We start from the raw sequence: 23,520 nt of genomic DNA, 5'->3' as shown, positions 1-23,520 counted from the left end.
GATAGCATATTTTTTTGAATTTTCAATAAACTGAATAAAATTCATCTAATTTTTTTCTTAGTTTTAGCGAAACTAGTTTGTTCAATTGTTAATTTATTTATTTATTAGCCCGGGTGACTGCAATGAGTTGCACATTGTATCTTGGTAAAAAGTAAACAAAAATCAGCTGATCAATTACGCAAAATCAACTTTGCCAGATCATATCGACGGTAATTCATTACTTTAGCACACAACTGCTCAAACTCGTCTAAAAATATCGTGAAAGGTTCAAAAGACGTGATTTGGATCTAAGACAACGAATCCGAAAGCGGAAATTAAAATTTGGTAATTCTTTACTTTAACTAAAACTCGTTCAAAAATATCGGGAGAGGTGTCCCAAACACGCTTTTGACCCTGGACCGGAAGCGGAAATAGAAAATTTTATTTCTTTCCCGAGATATTTGCAAACAAAATTGAAAATGTTCATGTGGTTGTTATTTTGATGTTTTTGTTGTACCCAAAAACATCAAAATGTTGTACCCACCAAACCGGTGTTCGACCCACCCAGGGTAATTTTTTATAAGCGCGGCCGAAGGCCGCCAACGCAGAAAGGTGTTCTGCGCAACAATACTGTGGATTCCACCCCCGGGTTCGGAGGTACCAGCGGGTCTTTTTTCGGTTTTTCGTTAATATCTTTTGAACGAGTTAAAATTTTTATTTTCCACCTGCGGATTATTAATACTGATGTCAAGACGCGTCGCTGGACGCGATATTTTTGGACGCGTATTAGCAGTCGACCCATCAACTAGACTATACCTTCTCCGCCTTCTGATTATCAATACTGATGTCAAGACGTGTCGTTTGATACCTCTCTCGATATTTTTGGACACGTATTAGCAGAGTCATGCTGTCGTAAAGAATTACCTAGGAAGTAATTAGGTAGGTACTAGTCATCACATTCCTCATCAATCAAGGGCATTGGTCAAACATAAAAAAAAAGCGTGGGTCACGTAAAATTTCTATTGAAAGTCAACCGCTCATATCTTTACAAATGATATTTTAATATATGTATGTATAAGAAAGACCAACTGAACCTTGCATAGGTAATATTATAGGCAACTGTTCCAAATAGCAGTTCTCTGGTAACTCGCAACATCGCAACATCTGTTTTTTCCTTATTATTCTTTGACTTAAATTCGTGCGATATTGACGTTATTGACAGCGCAGAAAATTTTGCAAAGATAGTGTATTTGTAAATAAATAGAAGTAAAAATTAATAACAATTAATGCACAATGAAGGAAGAAAAAATGTGTACCATAAATTCGATTTGTCGGAATTGCCTAAAAAAGATGCAGAATGGATCTAGCTACGGTTTGTTCGTCATACCCGGTTTACCCAAAAAGCTGACCAAATTTACAACAATTGCAGTGCAGCCTCATGACGGATTCCCAGTGAATACCTGTGGCGATTGTTATACGCGTCTAAATAATCTGCAGTTTAATCATCGAGGAAATAAGTGAAGTAACCGTACTAGAAGCTGATGAAAAGGATACGGTATTGATGAAGATGAGCCTATAGGTAATCGTAACCGGGGGTGGAATCCATAGTATTTCTGCGCAGAACACCTTTCTGCGTTGGCGGCCTTCGGCCGCGCTTATAAAAAAGTACGTTGGGTAGGTCCAACACCGGTTTGGAGACCAAAACTAAAACGCGCAAAACACCTATGTTCACAATTTTTTTTGTGGGTAGAATAACATTACAACACCCACATGAAAATCGCCAACTTCAACTGCAAATATATCCGGACAGAGATTAAATGTTTCTTTTCCGCCTTCGGATTATTGTCGAGAACTACCCATCACACTATAAACACACGTCCAAAAATGTCGGGAGATTTATCAAAAGATGGGTAATTCTATACGACCGCATGACACTGCTAATACGGTTCCAAAAATATCGGGAGACGTGTCAAAAGACGCTTATTGACCTCGACAATAATAATCCGAAGGCGGAAAAGAAAAATTTAATCTCTGTCCGGATATATTTGCAGTTGAAGTTGGCGATTTTCATGTGGGTGTTGTAATGTTATTCTACCCACAAAAAAAAATGTGAACATAAGTGTTTTGCGCGTTTTATTTTTGGTCTCCAAACCGGTGTTGGACCCATCCAGGGTAATTTTTTATAAGCGCAGCCGAAGGCCGCCAACGCAGAAAGGTGTTCTGCGGAGAAATACTATGGATACCACCCCCGGTTTCTGAGGCACCCTCGGGACATTTTTCGGGTTTTCGTTAATATCTTTTGAACGAGTTAAAATTTTTATTTTCCGGTTGCGGATTATTAGTACTGATGTTAAGACGAGTCGTTTCACACCTCTCTCGATATTTTTGGACGCGTATTAGCAGTGTCATACTGTCGTATAGAATTACCAAAATATGCTTCTAGGACCCAGAATGCGAATCCGAAAACGGGAAAAAATGTTTGAGGCGTTCAAATGATGGCAATTCTATACGAAAGCATGACACTCTTAATACACGTCCAATAATATCGGGAAGGGTGTCAAAAGACACTGGCCGGTCCCCTGTTGTTGTTGTTGTTGTAGCGATAAGGTTGCTCCACGAAGGCTTTGGGGAGTGTTATCGATGTGATGGTCCTTTGCCGGATACAGATCCGGTACGCTCCGGTACCATGGCACCATTAAGGCGCTAGCCCGACCATCTCGGGAACGATTTATGTGGCCACATTAAACCTTCAGGCCATTCCCTCCCTCCCCACCCGCAAGTTCCATGATGGGCTTGGGGTCGCCAGAGCCTCGTCTGTTAGTGAAACAGGATTCGCCACGGATAGGTGAGGTTGACAATTGGGTTTGGAGAAGCTATATATTGCGCAGGCAACCTGAAGGGTTGCGCTACACAGCCCCTTGAATATGGTATTTTAGTCGCCTCTTACGACAGGAATACCTACCGCGGGTATATTCTGATCCCCTAACCCGCTGGGGGCCGGTCCCCTAATGGGGTGCAATCAAAATTTAATCCGTGCAAAATGCCTTTGTACACAAAATTGTTTCCTGTGTACAAAAACATTACAACAACCACACAAAAAATTGCAATTTCTTTTGCAAGTATCTCTTCACAGACTAAAAATTTGTGTTTTCATATTCGCGTTTCTGGGTCCAAAACGCATATTTTGATACATCTCCCGATATTTTTATACGTTTATATAGAGTTTTGTTGTTGTTGTTGTAGCAGTGATTTATTTAGAGTGAATAGAATTACCTAAATTAATTAACATACATATCTTTAAATATGTCCACATTCTTTTTCTTTGCCAACAAGATCATAAACAAATGGCACCATAGTATCCGCTTGTTACCCCAAGCAAACCAACACTTTCGAGGGTGGTATAAAAAGGCGAGCGTTTGCTTTCGTATTAAATAAGCGGAACATAATAACTATTTATTTCACATTTATATAAAAAAAAAAATTTTTTTTCTTTAGCTCACAACTGCTAAAACTAGTCATAAAATATCGGGAGAGGTGTTAAGAGGGCGTCTTTGAATCAGGACAACGAATACAAAAACGGAAATTGAAAATTTTATATCTCTGCAGAGATATTTTTAGTTGAAGTTGGCGTTTTTCATGTGATTATTGTATTGTTGTTGTTCACAGGAAAACATTTTGTATACGAAGGTAATTTGCACTGATTTAATTTTGATTCCACCTCCTTGGTGGTATATTTTTATCAGCGCGGCCGAAGGCCAAAATTCTATGCATCACACCGCCGGTTTCGCAGGGATCGGGGATCATTTTTCGTGTTTCCGTTAATACATTTTGGGTAACTGCAAATATCTCTGCACAGATATAAAATTTTCAATTTCCACTTTCAGATTCGTTGTTCTGAGTCCAAAGCTCTTTTATTGACACCTCTCCCGATATATTTTGACTAGTTTTAGCAGTTGTGAGCTAAAGAAAAGAATTACCAGCAAATATTGTGCCATCAAACACTTCAACTAATTTGGCTATCACCATAATACCTGTATTTACTCAGAACCATTCATATTATGACAATACCAAACAATATTCCTGATCTCGGTCAGGTCCATAATATGTAACACTGATTTGGTATCTTCATAATAAGGGCAAGTTCTGCAATATATTTCCAAATTTGCACTCCTACAACAACAAAAAAGTTAGTTATACTAAAATAACTAAACATTTACTTACCTCAGATAATCCAACGTTGAAGTGGCGTCTTGGAGAAGCCCTTTTGTGACTGATGAAAGCTGGTTTATTACGTTGGAGGTTTTTTTTTTGAACGTTCACTTTTCTGTTATATTTTTATTTTTTTTATTTTTAATGTCCTTACTCACTTGAGCACTTCTAAAATTCAATTTTTATTAAATTGTTTTGAAATTAGACGCGTTTTGCTTAAAAAATTTTCAAAAATGGTGGCGAAATGTGTAGTATCTTATTGTTTCATTCCCACATCATACTACTGTTTCATTCGCACATCTTAGAAATACCACAATTATGAAAAATGTCCCACAAATGTGAGTTGGTGTTAGTTGTGTCCAAAAAGAAGTTGAGATAGTATTGGTTTTTGAGGTGAAAATAGCAAAATGTGGTTAGCCATGGTTAGCAGGGTAAACTACAAATAGTTATACATATATGTAGCTCAATTACTAGGGTAAACAAGTAGAACATTCTACAAGGAGAAACATCTGGAATATCCCATCGATGCAGAAAAGAGTATAAAAGCGGCAAAAGCGGAGTAGTCTGACTTGAGTTTGATTTAAACACGATAACAGTTGTGAAGTATAAGTGTTATTCAAAGTAGTCTAATAAAGACCTTTTTGCATTATTAAATATTTGATTTATTTATTCGACAATTTAGCGATACGAACGTAAGAAGCAAGTTGAAAATAAGCGGAGTTACAGTAAATTCGTTACAATTGGTGTCAGAAGAGTAATTGTTGAATAAATTCCGAAGATTGCGAATACATCTTGGACATGGTAAAGTTAAGTGAATTAAGGATCCATCAACTTAAAAAGGAGTTGAAGAACCGTGGATTGAATACAACCGGCAATAAGGTCGAACTTCAAGCACGGCTACAAGAGGTAATGGAGTCGGAGGGAATTAATGTGGACGATGATGTCTTTCATCCTGATGGCGACGAGACAACAACAAAAATTGAGGAGAAAACCGAAACATCGCAGACAGTTACGAGCACAGACTTGAACATGATTTTGGCGGCAATATCTGCTCAAAAATCGACAGTGTCATCTCAACTGGCAGAACAGAAGACATATATAGCATCTCAAATGGAAGCACAAGAAACGCGTATTTCAGAAATGTCGTCGCAAATGTCATCTCAACTGGAAGAACAGAAGACATATATGGCATCGCAACTGGAAGAACAGAAGACATATATGATATCTCAGTTGGCTCAGCAGTTGAAAGCGCAAGAGGATCGCATATCATCGCAGTTGGAGGGTTTTAGTGAACGACAAGATAAAATGGAGGCTGAGATGGATGCTTTGAAAGATCGGATTCAGGAGTTACAATTGAACCGTCCAAGAACTTCAGCGTCTACTCTGAAGGAAAAATCACCAACGTTTGATGGTTCTGTTCCTTTCCAGGTATTTAAGCTTCAATTTGAGAAGACTTCAGCAGCGAACAACTGGAATGCCGAAGATAAAGTTGCAGCATTGTTCGTGGCTGTAAAAGGACCAGCTGCTGAGATCCTACAGACCATCCCAGAGTACGAACGTAACAGTTACGAAGCATGGATGGCTGCTGTAGAACGAAGATACGGAAGCGAACACAGGAAACAGATTTACCAAATAGAATTGCAAAACCGCTACCAAAAAGCTAACGAGACTTTGCAGGAGTTTGCTTCGGACATTGAAAGATTGGCTCATCTTGCAAATGCGGATGCACCCGTGGAATACACGGAAAGAGTGAAGATTCAGAGCTTTATAAATTGCATACGGGACGTCGAAACGAAGCGAGCCACATACGCGAACCCAAAGCAAAAATTTTCTGAAACGGTATCCCATGCATTGACTCAGGAAACGGCGTCACTATTGAGTAAATCAGCATACACAGCTCATCGTGTGGAAGTAGAAAGGCCAGAGTGGGTAGATACAATTTTGGAAGATCTGAAGGGATCACAACAGAAAAATGCCGGAGTTATGAAATGTTTCAAGTGCGGAAACCCAGGTCACATTGCACGTCATTACAGTAGCAATTGCAATAGTTCCAACAATGTGGGTGGCCGTAAACGCAGAGCTGAAGGAGATGAGCAAATCTCTAAGTCCACTCAATCGTTAAACTAAAACGAGTCAGCGTTTACTGACTGTAGATACGGGTGCATCTCATTCCATTATTCGAGCGGATTTAGTCAACAAGAAGATAAGACCATTGCATGGAGCAAGATTGCGTACAGCCACTGGAGAAGACACCACGGTCCTAGGAGAAGTAGTATGTGAAGTCGCAATTGGGAACGTCACGGTAGTATACAATTTTATAGTGGCGGAGATTGTTGATGAAATCATAATCGGAGTGGACTTCTTAATCGACCAAGGCATCAAGATCGATATGCAAAGCAAGGTGATGCGATATAAGAACATGGATGTGCCACTTAATTTCGGCTACGAGAGAGGCTACAGCAGTAAACGAGTGATGGTGGAAGAGAATCAGCAAATACCACCAAAATCAGAAGCAGTCATCTGGGCAAAGGTTGATGGAGATCGTGGGACAAACAAATTGTGGTTTGTCGAAGCAGCAAACAAATCAACACCGAATGTTCTTGTAGGAAAAACCCTGGCTATGACAAAACAAGATGGACGTATTCCGATAAGAGTACTCAATGAGTTCAATTCACCAATCAAACTTACCAAAGGAGCTATATTGGGAAGATGTCAAGAGGCTGATGTAATTATTAACTGTGAGCAGCTCCAGGAGCACGTTCCAACCAGCAACAGTGATCTTTCAAATGACATCATGGCATGGACGGAGGGACTAGAGGAAGATTATCAGAGTAAAGCAAAACAACTGCTCCTAAACTACGCGAATATATTTGACCAGGGTGGCTCCAAACCAGGCCGCACCAAAGTTGTGAAACATCAAATCGACACTGGAGGTGCGAGGCCGATCCGTCAAGCTCCTCGTAGTGTTCCACTTGCGAAGCGGGACAGCGGCGTCATCGAACCATCAGCTAGTCCATGGAGCTCACCCGTGGTACTTGTGAAGAAGAAGGATGGAAAAATGAGGTTTTGCGTGGACGACGTTACGAAAAAGGATAGCTACCCATTGCCAAGAATTGACGATACTCTGGACTCCCTATCTGGTACGAAATGGTTTTCCACACTGGACTTGAAAAGCAGCTACTGGCAAGTGGAGGTGAAGGAGGAAGACAAAGAGAAAACAACCTTCAGTGTTGGTGATGGTCTTTGGCAATTTACAGGGATGCCTTTTGGACTTTGTAATGCACCAGCTACTTTCGAGAGACTCATGGATCAGGTATTGAAAGGACTACATTGGAAAACATGCTTGGTGTACCTGGACGACATCATCGTATTGGGCAAGAACTTTGATGAACATCTTAAAAACTTAGAGGAAGTTTTCCAGAGAATAGCTGACGCTGGTCTGAAACTAAGTCCCAAAAAGTGTTCGTTGTTTAAAAAGGAAGTAAATTATTTGGGTCACAAGGTAACGACAGAGGGCATCTGTACTGCGAATGAAAAAATAGAAGCTGTAAAAGATTGGCGAAGACCACAGAACTTGCATGAATTAAGAAGTTTCCTTGGGCTGTGCACATATTACCGCCGATTTGTACCAAACTTTTCCAGCGTAGCCCATAGCCTTCACGAGCTTACAAGAAAAAATAAAGCTTTTCAGTGGAAAAAGGAGCAAGATGTGGCTTTCCAAACATTGAAAGAGCGGTTGTGCACTGCCCCAATGTTGGCATATCCGATTCCAGGAGCAACGTTTATTCTAGATACCGATGCGAGTGGATATGCTATAGGAGGCGTTTTATCACAACTGGTCGATGGACAGGAGAAGGTAGTTGCATATTACAGCCGATCAATTGGAAAACCAGAGAGGAATTATTGCGTTACACGGAGAGAGCTATTAGCATTGGTAGAGTGCATTAAACATTTTCATAAATACCTCTACGGGCAGCGATTCCGCGCCAGGACAGATCACGCAGCGTTGAAATGGCTCCTGCAATTCCGTAACCCAGAAGGTCAATTGGCACGGTGGATCGAGCGACTACAAAGCTATGACTTTTCCATTGAGCATCGAAAAGGTAGTACCCATGGAAATGCTGATGCAATGTCCCGAAGACCATGTAGTTTGGAATGTAACAAAAGCTGAGACTAAGGAAGACATTATAGATGTTCGGCTTATGACTAGACGTGTTCGGATGACTGGGACATGGAACAGCTAAGGAAGTGTCAGCTAGAAGATTCAGATCTGTCCCATATTATGCACGGGCTCGAACGAAATGAGAGACCGAATAAAGAGGAGATGTCAGCAGAAAGTCCTATTGTGAAGTCATATTGGGCCCAGTGGAATAGTTTACAATTGATATCCGGTTGCCTGTATCGAATATGGGAGAGTGAGGACGGCCATTGCAAGAAGAAACTGATAGTTGTTCCCAGGAAAAGGATTCCTGACGTTCTCAACGAGCTACATAATGGTCCAAGTGGAGGTCATCTGGGAATCACGAAAACGCTCGAGAAGATTAAACAGAGATTCTATTGGGTTGGTTGCCGTCAGTCGGTCACTGAGTGGATTGCCAACTGCGAGGTTTGCAGCAGAGCCAAGGGCCCAGAACACGAAGTCATGGCCAGATGAAGCAATATAACTCATGTGCACCGTTTGAAAGGATTGCTTTAGATGTCGCGGGTCCATTTCCTACTAGCAACAGCGGAAACAAATACGTATTGGTGGTTATAGATTATTTTAGCAAATGGCCAGAGGTATACCCAATCCCAAATCAAGAAGCGGAAACAATTGCAGTCTTGGTTGTAAATAATTGGGTTGCAAGGTATGGTGTACCAATGGAATTACATTCTGACCAAGGCAGGAATTTTGAATCAGCTGTGTTCCAAGAAATGTGTAAAATACTGGGCATTCGAAACAACTGCATTGCATCCTCAGTCCGATGGTATGGTGGAACGATTCAATAGAACCTTGGAGGAGCACTTAAGGAAAGTAGTCGACAAGTACCAAAAAGAGTGGGATACGCACATACAATTATTTTTGATGGCTTACCGACCGGCAGTGCATGAGACAACGGGCCAAACCCCCGCAAAAGTAATTTTTGGCAATGACCTTCGACTGCCAGCCGATTTGGAGTTTGGGATTAATGCCGATGCGGAGAGAAATGCCAAGAAATCCACTGGTGTCTTGGAAGAAGAGATGAGAGAAATACACGATCTTGTAAGACAACGAACAAAGATTATGAGTGACAAGATGAAAGCCAGATACGATAAAGCAATTAATTCGGAAGGTTTTCAGGAAGGCGATTTGGTGCTGTTATATAACCCACAACGGAAGAAAGGTTTGTCCCTGAAATTGCAGTGTAATTGGGAAGGCCCATACAAAATTTTAAAGCGAATCAACGATGTAGTTTACCGCATACAAACCATCGGCAAACCACGAACCAAAAAGAAAGTGGTTCATTTGGAGAGGCTAGCAGCGTTTAGAGCAGGAGATTTGTCTGATCGGAACGATCCGACTTAGGTGGAGGGCAGTGTCACGAATATTAGAATCACTAAGTGATACTCACATCACATCGCTAGGGTGATTCTAAGCAGTATGTGCGTAGATAAATAAATCATTATGTACACATTACGACAAGCAACATTTACATACACGCAGCGGGGAAATACACATAAACACATTAATCGTCGTTTACCCACATGCATACAAGGCAGCGAAGAGATAACTCACACACAGATGTACATAGTTAAGCGCCAAATACACGACACGAACATTTCCGCGAACATTCCCGTTATGTCATGTTTCTGCGACCTTTTCTGTCGTGTATGGTGGTGTTTGCCAGTTCGCGCAAATGTTCCCCAAAAATCAAAATATTTTAATTTTTGGCGAACATTTGCGCGAACTGTTCGTGCGTGTATGGCGAAATAGCTCATAATGTAGTAATTTCTGAACGGAACAGACGTGCGCGGAAAGTAAAATGGACAATAAAATATTCTGGGTGAATTTATTGAAATGTATAAATCTTTGCCATCATTGTGGCAAGTAAAAAGCAAAGATTATTGTAATAGAATTAAAAAGAATAATGATTAATCGACTTTAATCGAAAAATTAAAAGAAGTAGATCCTGATGCCACAAAGGATACAGTTATAAAAAAAATAAGTATTTTCGGGCGCAATACCGGCGTGAATCAAAAAAAAGAGAGATAGTTTGAAGTCTGGTGCTGGTGCTGAGGATGAATATGTTCCTATTCTTTGGTGCTATGATTTGCTATGCTTTTTGAAAGATCAAGAAGAACCTTTGGCAGACGTTACCACAATGCAGGATGAAAATACAAACACATTTGAGGTAAGAAAAAAAGTCAAAATTTTATTGTTTCTTTTTTTTTGTGAACACAAACATTCATTTTGTTTTTATTCCGTAAATGATTCACTTTCTTATATTTAATATATTGTTCTGCCACGGAACTGCTCCCACTGTATTAAAATAATTACAATATTTTTCTCGAGTAGTTTTTGCTAAATTGGATGCATTCTTTGCACTTGAAGCTTGAAGAGCTGTAAGTCCATGGTCATTATGCCAATAGGCGTATTCTATCGCTCCGGGATCTGTTTCTTCAACATCGAATCCACCTTCAAAATACGTCTCCTCGTTTTGCCTCCGTAAAATGTTATGCAAGTAGCAAGAGGTTAACACAATTTTCGTGACTTTTTCTGGTGATAAATTAATAGTTTGTAGGAGAATTCTAAATCTTGATGCTAAAATGCCTAAACAGTTTTCAACAATTCTTCTCGCCCGAGAAAGCCTGTAGTTAAAAATTATTTCTTCTTCCTTGAGTGTGTTGTGGCTAAATGGCTTCATGATATTTTCTAACACGGGAAAATCATCGTCAGCTACGAATACAAATGGTAGTTTTTCTTCGCAGTTTGGAAGCGGCTGAGGGTCAGTAATTTTCAATGTTTTATTTTTTAGAGATGAAAAAAATTTTGTTTCACTAATAAGACCGGCATCAGATGCTCTTCCATTTGTGCCTACATCCACCATCAAAAATTCGTAATTAGCATTAACCATTGCCATTAAAATGATGGAAAATTTTTTTTTATAATTATAATAAAAAGATCCAGATCCAGGTGGCTTTGTTATATTGACGTGTTTTCCATCAATTGCGCCTATACAATTTGGGAAGTTCCAGCGTGCATCAAAATTTTTCGCTTCTACCTTCTTCTTCTTTTTCTGTGTGTGGAAGCTGAAAAGTAATGAAAAACTTATAAATCTTTCTTTTTAGGAATTCACTGTTCGACCAAGCAAAAGAAAAGTTTCTGAAGAAGATACACTTATTAAAATTGCATGCGAGAGACTTGCCAACAGCCGCGAACCCACAGAAGGTGACTCCTTGGCTCAATCGTGGGCTTCGCAATATAGTGAAATGGAGGCCTCCCAGAAAAAGATTGCGCGAAAAATCATATCAGATGTTTTATTTCAAGGTTGCTTGGGAGCATTGGAATTTAGACACGCTGTACATTATACGTCATACCCACTGTAATGTATCATTATGCTTCATACCCACTGTAACACACTTGCAATAATACGTATCATGAACTCCAAATATATTTTAGTAATAATCGTATTACAATATTTTCCAACATAAATTATTGAAATAACCCAGACGGTTAACTAACATCAATGGAATGCCGAATATGAAACCCTTATCCGTTCACAGCTAATAAATTACTTATTACATACAACCCATTATGGGAACTAACTAAAATACTCACATCGATATTCCAACGTTGCGAACAGGCATACAAACTTACAAACTTACGTGTATGCATAGCATTAACCAAAGTACTCACATTGATCTGCTGACGTAGCTAAATATCATATACAAAACTACATGTATAGAGTCATGCATACAAAACTACATGTATACAAAGACTGTATACAAACTTACATGTACTCATACCCAATTTTCAATGTACATATTTTTAGGTATTAGTATTAAGATATTTATGAATGTATAGGTTAAGTAAATTACTATATAAGACAAAGAATTTATTGAATAAACAGAGATTTAATGTTTGCACATCGAAGTCGTAACTTCTTTTCATTTTCTCCAAACATTTCATGGCGATCCTACCAGTCTAGGTCAATAACTAGCACAACTGCTAAAAGATCTAGCTGGCCAGAAGAGCCTGTCGGTTCGGAAAAAATAAATAAAACAGGATTCGCCTGTAAGTCAAACATTTTAACTGACTGGAAAAAATCCTGGCAGTCCGATCCTAAATAAGCATAAAAATTTGCTGAACAAGCAAATATTGCTAAAACGATCGACTGGAGGAAATTCCGCCAGTTTATAAAACCAGGACAACAAGTAAGTCCTGCAAAATTGCAAAAATTTTTTATATGATGAAAGAAAGAATCGACAACGCATCTGCAGTTTAAAGACCTGCTAATTCTTCAGTTGGATGGTATTCAAACCAAGGAATTATTTTCATACACCACAAGCAATGCTGAAATATTTACACATACATACATGGCTAATCGCATAAAAGGTGGAATAAATTAGGACAGGAAGATACATGGCTACATATATAATCGCATAAAAGGTGGAATAAATTAAGGACAGGAAGATACATGGCTACATATATAATCGCATAAAAGGTGGAATAAATTGAGACCGGAAATACATTAGCAATCGACGGAGTACCGGTTGAGACGACAACAAAACTGACAGCTATATAAATATAAGTAGGTATAAAATTTAGAAACAAATTGGGCGGCCTTTATGGACGCTAAACAATGAGCAAAAACGAAAGTTTTTGCTTAGGATTTTTTTTTGTCCTCTTTAAGTAGGAATTGAGATATGAAAGAAAATTAGTTAAAAAAAAAAAAAAAATTTTTTTTAGAAACACACTTGTATTAAACATTGAACAAATTTTTTTTTTAAATTTAAAAAAAAAAATATATATAATTTACCTTTTTAAAATTTTAAGTAAAATTTCGTTATGGAAAAAAAGAAGTAGCAGGAAAATTAAAATTTCTTAAATTCAAAAAAAAAAAAAGTTATGCAAGAGATAGAAACGGTAGAAGAATTTCACAGAATTTTTAAAAATTGTGAAGACACTATAAAAGAATTCATAAAAATTTCTGAGAAAGTTCATGAAAACCGTAATACTACTATACAAGGTCCGACACCAATTACTATAGAAGAGTATTGGCGACGGAACCAATCTGTAAAAAAGGAAGAAATACCCAAAATACCTACCCGAAAAATCCGAAAAAGAAAACGGGGAGGTAAACAATTTAAAATAAAGAAAGAGATAGCTGAGACTTATAAACAATTAAATTTAACAACAAATACCGAAGATAGGTTAAAATTAAAAAAGAAAATTAGAGAACTGAGAAACAAAAAATAACTTTTTGGGTTAATTGAAATGTCATCTAATACTAAGTCATATACTGGTTGACAAATAAATAAATAAATAAATACAAATTTTCTTCGTAAATTTTTTTTCTAAAAAATGGCATGCTGGGAAAACTATATTAAATAGTGTACTAATAGATATTGCAAGATAGGAAGTTGGTAAGGAAAATACAAAAAACAATGTCGAAAATAAATTGGTCAAGTATGAACCAAAAGAAATTATAGAAAATAATGAAAAAATCTCCGATAAATGGTTAACTATATTTTTTGACGACCATGGCAAACGTTTGAAGGACAATGAATTGAGGGCATGCACCTGGAACGTCCGCTCCCTGAATGGGATTGGTGCAGATGCCCGGCTGGTTGATGTCCTCGTCAAAGCAAAATCTGACATCACCGCCATCCAAGAAATGTGTTGGACGAAGCAAGGAAGAAAGAAGATCAAAAATTGTGACATATTGGAGTGGCCATGCGAATAAGCGCAGTTTCGGCGTCGGATTCGTGGTGGGAGAGAGACTTTGTCTGGCGTTCACGCCTGTGGACGAGCGTCTCGCCGCTATTCGAATAAAAGCAAAATTTTTTAATATATAATTCATCTGCGCCCATGCGCCGACAGAGGAGAAAGACGATGAGGTGAAAGACACTTTTTATGAACAATTAGAACGCACATACGAGCGCTGCCCCCGTCATGATATAAAAGTCGTGCTTGGCGACTTTAACGCCAGGGTGGGCAAAGAAGGTGTTTTTGGCCCTACAGTAGGAAAGTTCAGCCTACACAATGAAACTTCTCCTAACGGACTGAGGCTGATTGACTTTGCCGGTGCTCGAAACATGGTCATATCAAGCACGAGGTTCATGCATAAAAAGATACATCAAGCTACATGGCTGTCTCCTGATCGAAATACTCGCAATCAGATCGATCACGTTGTGATAGACGGACGGCATGCCTCCAGTGTTTTAGATGTGCGAACGATCCGAGGACCTAACATCGATTCGGACCATTATCTCGTTGCAGCCAAAATACGCACCCGCCTCAACGCGGCTAAAAACAAGGAACAAAAAACACAAGGAAAGCTAGACGTCGAAAAGCTTCAATCACAACAGACTGCCAATACTTTCGCAACTCGACTCTCACACCTGCTCTCTGAGGGCACAACTCATCCTGAAGGAATACAGGAGCAGTGGGAGCATATCTCCAAAGCACTTCATACTGCCGCCGAGGAAAAAATTGGTTACCGGCGGCCACGAAAAAACAACTGGTATGATGAAGAATGCCGCGTTGCAACCGAAAGAAAAGACGCTGCCTACAGGGCCACGTTAAAAGCGAGCGCGACAAGAGGAGTGTGTGAACGCTATCGTGAGTTTAAAAGGGAAGCGAGACGCCTTTTCAGGAAGAAAAAAGCAGAAGCAGAAAGGCGTGAGTGCGAGGAGCTTGAGCTGCTAGCCACCAGGAATAACGCCCGAAAATTCTACCAAAAAATACGGCGACAGATGGAAGGTTTTAAGACCGGGGCAAACTCCTGTAGGAATGAAAACGGCGACCTTGTAACTGATGTCCAGAGAGTGCTTAGATTATGGAGGGAACACTTCTCTGCTCTCCTAAATGGAGGCAGCAATTCACCGCGCAGAGATGAAGAACCCGATCCCGCAATCGATGATGATGGAATATATGTCCCCCGCCCGATTATGACGAAGTTAGAATAGCAATAACCAGATTGAAAAACAACAAGGCCGTGGGCGCTGATGGATTGCCAGCGGAGCTATTCAAGTTCGGCGGCGAGGAGTTGGTAAGGCGCATGCAGCAGCTTCTTAGCAAAATATGGGCGACAAAAGCATGCCCGACGGTTGGAATCTAAGTGTTCTTTGCCCAGTCCACAAGAAGGGGGATACTGCAAAATGCACCAACTATCGTGAAATCAGCCTTCTTAATATCGCATATAAGGTCCTTTCAAGTGTATTGTGCGAAAGATTGAAGCCCACCGTGAACCGGCTAATTGGACCTTATCAGTGCGGCTTCAGACCTGGTAAATCTACCATCGACCAGATTTTCACAATGCGCCAAATCTTGGAAAAAACCCGTGAAAAGAGAATCGACACACATCACCTCTTCGTCGACTTTAAAGCCGCCTTCGACAGCACGAAAAGGGGCTGCCTATATGCCGCTATGTCTGAATTTGGTTTCCCCGCAAAACTTATACGGCTGTGCAAAATGACGTTGAGCAACACCATCAGCTCAGTCAGAATTAGGAAGGACCTCTCCGAGCCGTTCGAAACTAAACGAGGTTTCAGACAGGGTGACCCCCTATCGTGCGATTTCTTTAATTTGATGCTGGAGAAAATTATACTAGCTGCAGAACTTAACCGCACTGGAACAATATACTATAAAAGCGTGCAATTACTGGCATATGCTGATGACATTGATATCATCGGCCTAAACACCCGCGCTGTTAGTTCTGCTTACTCCAAGCTGGAAAAAGAAGCGGTAAAGATGGGTTTGATGGTGAATGAGGACAAAACGAAGTACCTGCTGTCATCGAGCAAAGAGTCAGCGCATATGCGCCTTGGCAGCCACGCTACTGTTGGCAGCCATAATTTCGAAATAGTAAAAGACTTCGTTTATTTAGGAACCAGCATCAACACTAGCAACAACATCAGCACTGAAATCCAGCGAAGAATCAATCTTGCCAATAAATGCTACTTTGGACTAGGTAGGCAATTGAAAAGTAAAGTCCTCTCTCGGCGAACGAAAATCATACTCTACAAGTCACTTATCGTACCCGTCCTGCTATATGGGGCAGAAGCATGGACCATGACAACAGCAGATGAAGCGGCTTTGGGAGTGTTCGAGAGAAAAGTTCTTCTAAAGATTTATGGACCTCTACGCGTTGGCGATGGCGAGTACCGAAGAAGATTTAATGATGAGCTGTACGAGCTATACGCAGACATCAACATAGTCCAGCGAATTAAAACGCAGCGGCTGCGCTGGCTAGGCCATGTTATGCGAATGAAAGATGATGCTCCGGTCAAGAAAGTGTTTCTATCGGAACCCGCCTATGGAAGCAGAGGTAGAGGGCGGCCCCCACTCCGTTGGAAGGACCACGTGGAAAACGATTTAAACTCCCTTGGTGTGACCAATTGGCGCCGGTTGGCGGAGCGAAGGAGCGACTGGCGCGCCTTGTTGGACAACCATAACCGTTTAGACGGTTAAGCGCCAATTAAGTAAGTAAGTAAGAAGTAATATTTGTTTGTGTAACTGCATTTTTTATCGCAATTGCAATTATAATAAAACATTATATAAAAAACAAATTGAGACAATTAAACAATGTACAAAGAGTTTAAAGGAAATTTTAAAGAGAAATGAATACATGGCAAGAAATCCATAATAATTTAACAGAAGAAAAACTAAAAGCCGATAAATCATACAAGTGCATAAACAAGAATACTACCATAAAAACAGAAACGATAGCAAAACATTTTAACATAATTTTAGAAGCCTTAAATGCTATAAAAGAGTTGATTAGTAAAGTAAACCACATACTTACTAACGATCACCAAAAAGAGGCTCAACAAATTTTTTCAACAGTAAGGGATAAATTAGTATCTTCATTAGCAAGATATAACATCGAAATCCCTATACCAACTACTATAGAAGAAAGTTTCCAAATTGATTTTAACTCCGTTCTAACTGAACTTCCAAGAAACCGTACCCCTTCACCATCATTTAGCCAAACCCCATCAGTGGAAGATCATAAACCACTGCATAAAACACAAACAACAGCAAATCCAAAATTCGCATAATTCCTTCGATTGCCCCTGACAAAGATGGTCAGGAAGCAATTGGAAATTCTAGGACAGTGGAAGTAAGCAAGACTTAACGAACAAAAAATACTAATATTTTACAACCGGCCCATAACAACAAGCATGAAGAAAAAGTCACAAAGAGAACATATGTATATATAATAAAGCGCTATATAAATTTGCAAGAAAAGACTAGTCGCGCTCGTTTTCATCTTAGGATAGAAAAATGGTAGCGTAGAAAAATTTTCAAGCAACCAGATTGTTGAGGAAGTTATTGACTTAGGACAATATTCGACCAGGCATAAAAGAAATGCCGGCAATCCAGGACTTGAAATTTATAAGGAAAACACAGTTGTCCTGAGGGAAAAATTAGTGAAAATAATTGAATATTTACTGCAGTAGGCGAATTTATAAAATAATAATTGGTACCCAAGTTCTCTAAGACCAAACAATAGCACTAACCAAAGAGGTTGTGCATGTGACAATCCCGGTATAAAAATAAAAATATTCTTCATAAATGTTATAACGATTCTGTCTTGGTGGCCGCCGCAGAAATCGCATGAAAAATAAGGTCAAATAAATTGCTGGAAAAATAAGAAAAACAAATTAAAAGATGGGATAATTTTTGCATCCACTGTACCTTTTTTCCATTAACCAGCTAAACTACTACAACAAATATAAATTACCTCGCTCTTCCACCAACTACAGCTACTAAATTTCCCGAATAATTAGCTATACAATTTTTATTGATTTTAAGTTTAATGTAACCCTAATAAAATAATATAACAATGAAAAGGTGTTAAGAAATATATATAAGTATGAGGTGTTTCAGCTATAAAAACTCGCTTTTATAGAAACCATAATTTTAGGAAAAATATTTTTTTTCCTTAACTCCGATAAAATAGAATAGGAAATAGTAATAGCAAATATCTTTTACGCTAAACAGAATTGAATAGTAGTAAGAAATATTCTTACTTCAAATTCCTCAATAGCTTAGAAAATATTAATAGGAAAATATTTCGATAGGAAAATAAGTTGCATGATAAAAATGGGAGGAACAATAAAAATAATTAATAGTCCATCTAAAATATCTCTTAGAAAGAATCTAAAAAGAAATATTCCAATTTATTCAATTGTTTAATAATAACTCATATCTAAACAATTGAAAACAATTTTTTTTTCTTCTGCTTCATATTTCCATACAAATATTAAAAATAAATTCTAAAAACAAGCGGATTTTAGATGGGTCGACACATTTAAAATGCGATTTGTCGAGATTTTAATTAACGATTTTGTCGCTTGCCTTATCGATTGTGCTATTCACTAACTTAGTTTTAACGAATCGAAATAAATTACATTTAAATTTCGTTTTAATAGTAGAAAGGTGGCAGCACAGCTTACCGAAACCTAAAAAATGCGAAAAGCACAAAAGGAGTGCCAAAAATAAATAAATTCCGTATACTAACTGCTTTTAAAAGTTTTTACATATTTTAACAAATGGTAAGTAAATGCGGTATTCATTTTTTTTTCTCTGTTGATATCGCAGTTATTCTTGTACCCCTTAATTGACCATCAAGTTTAGAAATAATATCATGAGCCAAGTCTAAGGTTAGTCGGTAAAGCTTTAGAAACTCCGTTGCATTCAAGTGGAATGGGTCATCTACTTCTCTATAAACCACTGGCGATGGACTTAGTAATTCCTCATTTTGTGATAATACGTACGCAAAGTACTAAAATGCCATTTGATTTATAAATAAAGCAGCTTTTCGTGTTTGAAAGTATTTAATTAAAGTTCCGATTTTCTTTTTTAACTAAAATTGCCAGAAATATTAATATCGTGATTTTTAACGAAGCCAATTTACTTGCCGTTTATTTACCGACACAGCTGATAGTCGATAAACGAATATCGATACAAAATAGTTACTGAATAACGAAATCGTTATAGGTATCGATTCGCAAATAAAGCGATGGAAAATGTCGTTAAAAAAGTTAGTGAATTCCACTACAGGAAGCAATTATTGAACAAATACATAATTGGGCCCATCGAAATTATTTATAATTTATTAATATGGTTATCCCGGCACAAAAATTTAACAAAAATTATTTTACAGTGTCAGTCGCTTATAACATAAATTCCTTTCCTTAAATTTATAAGTAGTTAATATAGTATTATCAAGGAAAGAGAAGGGAAAGAGAAACTGAGGAATGTAACAATGGGAAGACGGAGTAGAAGGGAAGGTAGAGTACAGTATTTAATAATAATAGAAACAACAATATGAGAACACGATTACATAAGTCGTGGCAGTTTCGAGAAAAGTATATATAGCTAGGAGATCTGTAGTGATTAACGAGTATTAAAAAAACTAGTTACCTAATTTTTAAATTGCAGTATATTAGAGAGAAATCTTAAACTAACTGGGAGTGAGTTCCAAAGACGTACCGCACTAATAAAGAATTGATATTCAAATGTCAAATTTCTGTGCCTAGTGTAAACAAGCTGAGCTGACCTTGATGATTGTAGGAACTGAAGGATCTGGTATAAATAGTTAGGTTCCTTTGTATGAATGGCTTTGTGTATAAGCAACAGTGTTCGGACTTATAACAGATTATCGAAGGAAATAGTTAGCAACTTTTCAGCAAACGCAGACACATGGTCAAGTCTTTTTAGCCCAAATACATATGGCAATGTCGTTATAGACAACATTAAGCTTGTTTTACATACAGAGTCACAATTAGCATAAATCTCACAGCCATTCAGTAGCGTGGGTATTGAGTACGCTTTTGCAAGAAGAAGTCGAATGTGTAAAGGAGTAAAATACTGTGGGGGGGACTTAGCTCAGATCAGACAGGAATATTATTGACCATTAATGATTAGACAATTTAAGCAATATGCAAAAAATTGCAACATATGCAATAACAATAAATATGAAAGGCATCCGAAATTAATTCCTATAGGTGAAGCATCTATACCAGAAAAAGAAGGAGAACAACTCCATATAGACATCTTCTTCGCTCAGAAATTAAAATTTATAACATGTTTGGATTCTTATTGCAAGTATCTAGTTATTAAATATATTGAGGATAAACTAAATTTAGAAGATACAATTTTAGAACTTTTACAAACATTTCCAGATGTTAAAAGTATAGTTATAGATAACGAACCAGGTTTTAGTACGATACGGTTTAAGTCTTTGATGGAATGGTTCAACATACAGATTTACTACTGTGCGATACGTCACAGTACTAGCAACGGACAAATAGAGATGGTTCATTTCACACTAATATAAATATGTCGATGTTTAAAGCAGAAACATAGTTTAATAAGTGATTATGAGTCAATTAGGAGGGCGGTTCAGAAGTATAATAGGACAATAAATTCAGTAACAGGTAAACAACCTTGTAATATTTTATTTAATAGGGAAGCACATGGAACTATGAAGGATATATTAAGAAATGGAGCATCACAGCAAAAAGCGGGTTCAAAAAATTATCGTAGAGGTGAGATTATATATGAAAAGTTATACGAGGAAAGGACACAATTGGTCACACCAAGGGAGTTTAAATCGTTTTCCACCTGGTCCTTCCAACGGAGTGGGGGCCGCCCTCTACCTCTGCTTCCATGGGCGGGTTGCGATAGAAACACTTTCTTGGCCGGAGCATCATCATTCATTCGCATAACATGGCCTAGCCAGCGCAGCCGCTGCGTTTTAATTCGCTGGACTATGTTGATGTCTGCGTATAGCTCATCATTAAATCTTCTTCGGTACTCGCCATAGCCAACGCGTAGAGGTTCATAAATCTTTCGAAGAACTTTTCTCTCGAACACTCCCAAAGCCGCTTCATCTGCTGTTGTCATGGTCCATGCTTCTGCCCCATACAGCAAGACGGATACGATAAGTGACTTGTAGAGTATGATTTTCGTTCGCGGAGAGAGGACTTTACTTTTCAATTGCCTACCTAGTACAAAGTAGCATTTATTGGCAAGAGAGATTATTCGCTGGATTTCAGTGCTGATGTTGTTGCTAGTGTTGATGCTGGTTCCCAAATAAACGAAGTCTTTTACTATTTCGAAATTATGGCTGCCAACAGTAGCGTGGTTGCTAAGGCGCGTATGCGCTGACTCTTTGCCGGGTGACAGCAGGTACTTCGTTTTGTCCTCATTCACCATCAAACCCATCTTTACCGCTTCTTTTTCCAGTTTGGAGTAAGCAGAACTAACAGCGCGGGTGTTTAGGCCGATGATATCAATGTCATCAGCATATGCCAGTAATTGCACGCTTTTATAGTATATTGTTCCAGTGCGGTTAAGTTCTGCAGCTAGTATAATTTTCTCCAGCATCAAATTAAAGAAATCGCACGATAGGGGGTCACCCTGTCTGAAACATCGTTTAGTTTCGAACGGCTCGGAGAGGTCCTTCCCAATTCTGACTGAGCTGATGGTGTTGCTCAACGTCATTTTGCACAGCCGTATAAGTTTTGCGGGGAACCAAATTCAGACATAGCGGCATATAGGCAGCTCCTTTCCGTGCTGTCGAAGGCGGCTTTAAAGTCGACGAAGAGGTGATGTGTTTCGATTCTCTTTTCACGGGTTTTTCCAAGATTTGGCGCATTGTAAAAATCTGGTCGATGGTAAATTAATAATTACTGAACTTGAAAACACAGTGGAAACAATTACATTGTCAAAAGTAGGAATATTGAATACATTAATTTTTGATATGGCAAAACTAAAATAAATAATTAGCGACGAAAGAATTAATGTAACAATATCAGATCTTGTGGATGTTTCAAAATTTAAAATTGCACAAAAAACAATTTAATAGATATTTATATTAAGTATCCAAAAGTAAAAAACGTATGTAAATTATTTAAGGCTATAGCCGTAGCACAGAACGATGGAAAATTGTGGATTGAAAATGAAATTATGCGTGAAAATAAATTTTATTTAGTAAAATTTTGTAAAAAAAGAATTAAATAACGCGTTTTGTATGATAAAAGAAAATTATACATGTTTTTCAGATATGTTGAATAATAGACATGCTAATTGTACAAAAAATAATGAAAAAAATTAGTCAATAAAAATTGTAAAAGATGGTGCTATAATTGCATCAGGCACACATACGGTTCATAATCACACAATAGATGGAGTTTATTTAATAAACTTTCACGATAATGTAACAATTGATAATAAAAAATATGAAAATCTAACAGGAAAAATTTTAACCATTTAAAAGAAGGAATATTTAAACCATTTTTTGTAAAAGAATGCATTGAAAAAAAAACATTGATTTGAAATTGGACAATTTTAATATACTTACTCCAATGGAACAGGAAACAAAAAGAAATCCCATTTGGTGGTCGTTTACAGCTTTGGCATTAATAACAATAACAGCACATTTTGTTTATAAATTGATTATTTATATTAATTTTCAGATTCAATTAAAAAAATCAAAAGAGAAAGAAAGAATATTATTGAAATTGTCAAATCAAATCAACCACTTAACAGCTTTTTATTTGAAAAAATCAAAAGAGAAAGAAAAAATATTATTGAAATTATCAAATAAAATCAACCACTTAACAGCTTTATATTCGAAGACGGAACGCTTCGATTTAGAGGTGGGGGTGTTAACGCCACCTCTCACACAGGGCACTTAGGCATAATATAAACAAAAACAGTATCAAAACGGTATCAAGCAAATGTGCCAAACATGTCATTGGCACATTGGCAATTAGGCAACGGCCATCAACTCACACCTTCTATAGAATTATGAACTGAAAATAAACTGAGCTAAGCTTGAATTCCTAGAATGTTAGGCTGGATATTGTAACTAGCCTCAAGAGAATTTTTGTGTATAAGAAGATGAAATAAAGAAATTCAGCAAGTTCTGTGCGGAAATGCTGTCCGAATAGTTCTCTCCATTATTTGAAGGCAAGGGTTTAATAAGTTTTTTTTTAAAACTTATTACGGCCAGGCCAAAACTTAAGTTGCATTGTGTTTGCACAGTAGGCCAGTAATATGCAGTGGGTACATATAATACGTAGATGGGTGTTGTATGAGGGATAGATATTGTGGCGTAGTATTTGCTACGT

At 38.0% G+C, this 23,520-nt stretch overlaps 1 pseudogene; it reads left to right on the top strand.

Moving 5' to 3' along the window:
* Positions 1–5,493: 5,493 nt before the first annotated feature.
* Positions 5,494–23,085, top strand: LOC137238543 (uncharacterized; annotated as a pseudogene).
* Positions 23,086–23,520: the final 435 nt, after the last annotated feature.

The sequence above is a fragment of the Eurosta solidaginis genome, chromosome 1 (assembly GCF_040869045.1).
Source record: "Eurosta solidaginis isolate ZX-2024a chromosome 1, ASM4086904v1, whole genome shotgun sequence".
NCBI lineage: Eukaryota > Metazoa > Arthropoda > Insecta > Diptera > Tephritidae > Eurosta > Eurosta solidaginis.
Note: the sequence above shows the minus strand (reverse complement) of the source record. Positions and strands in the feature narration are given on the sequence as shown.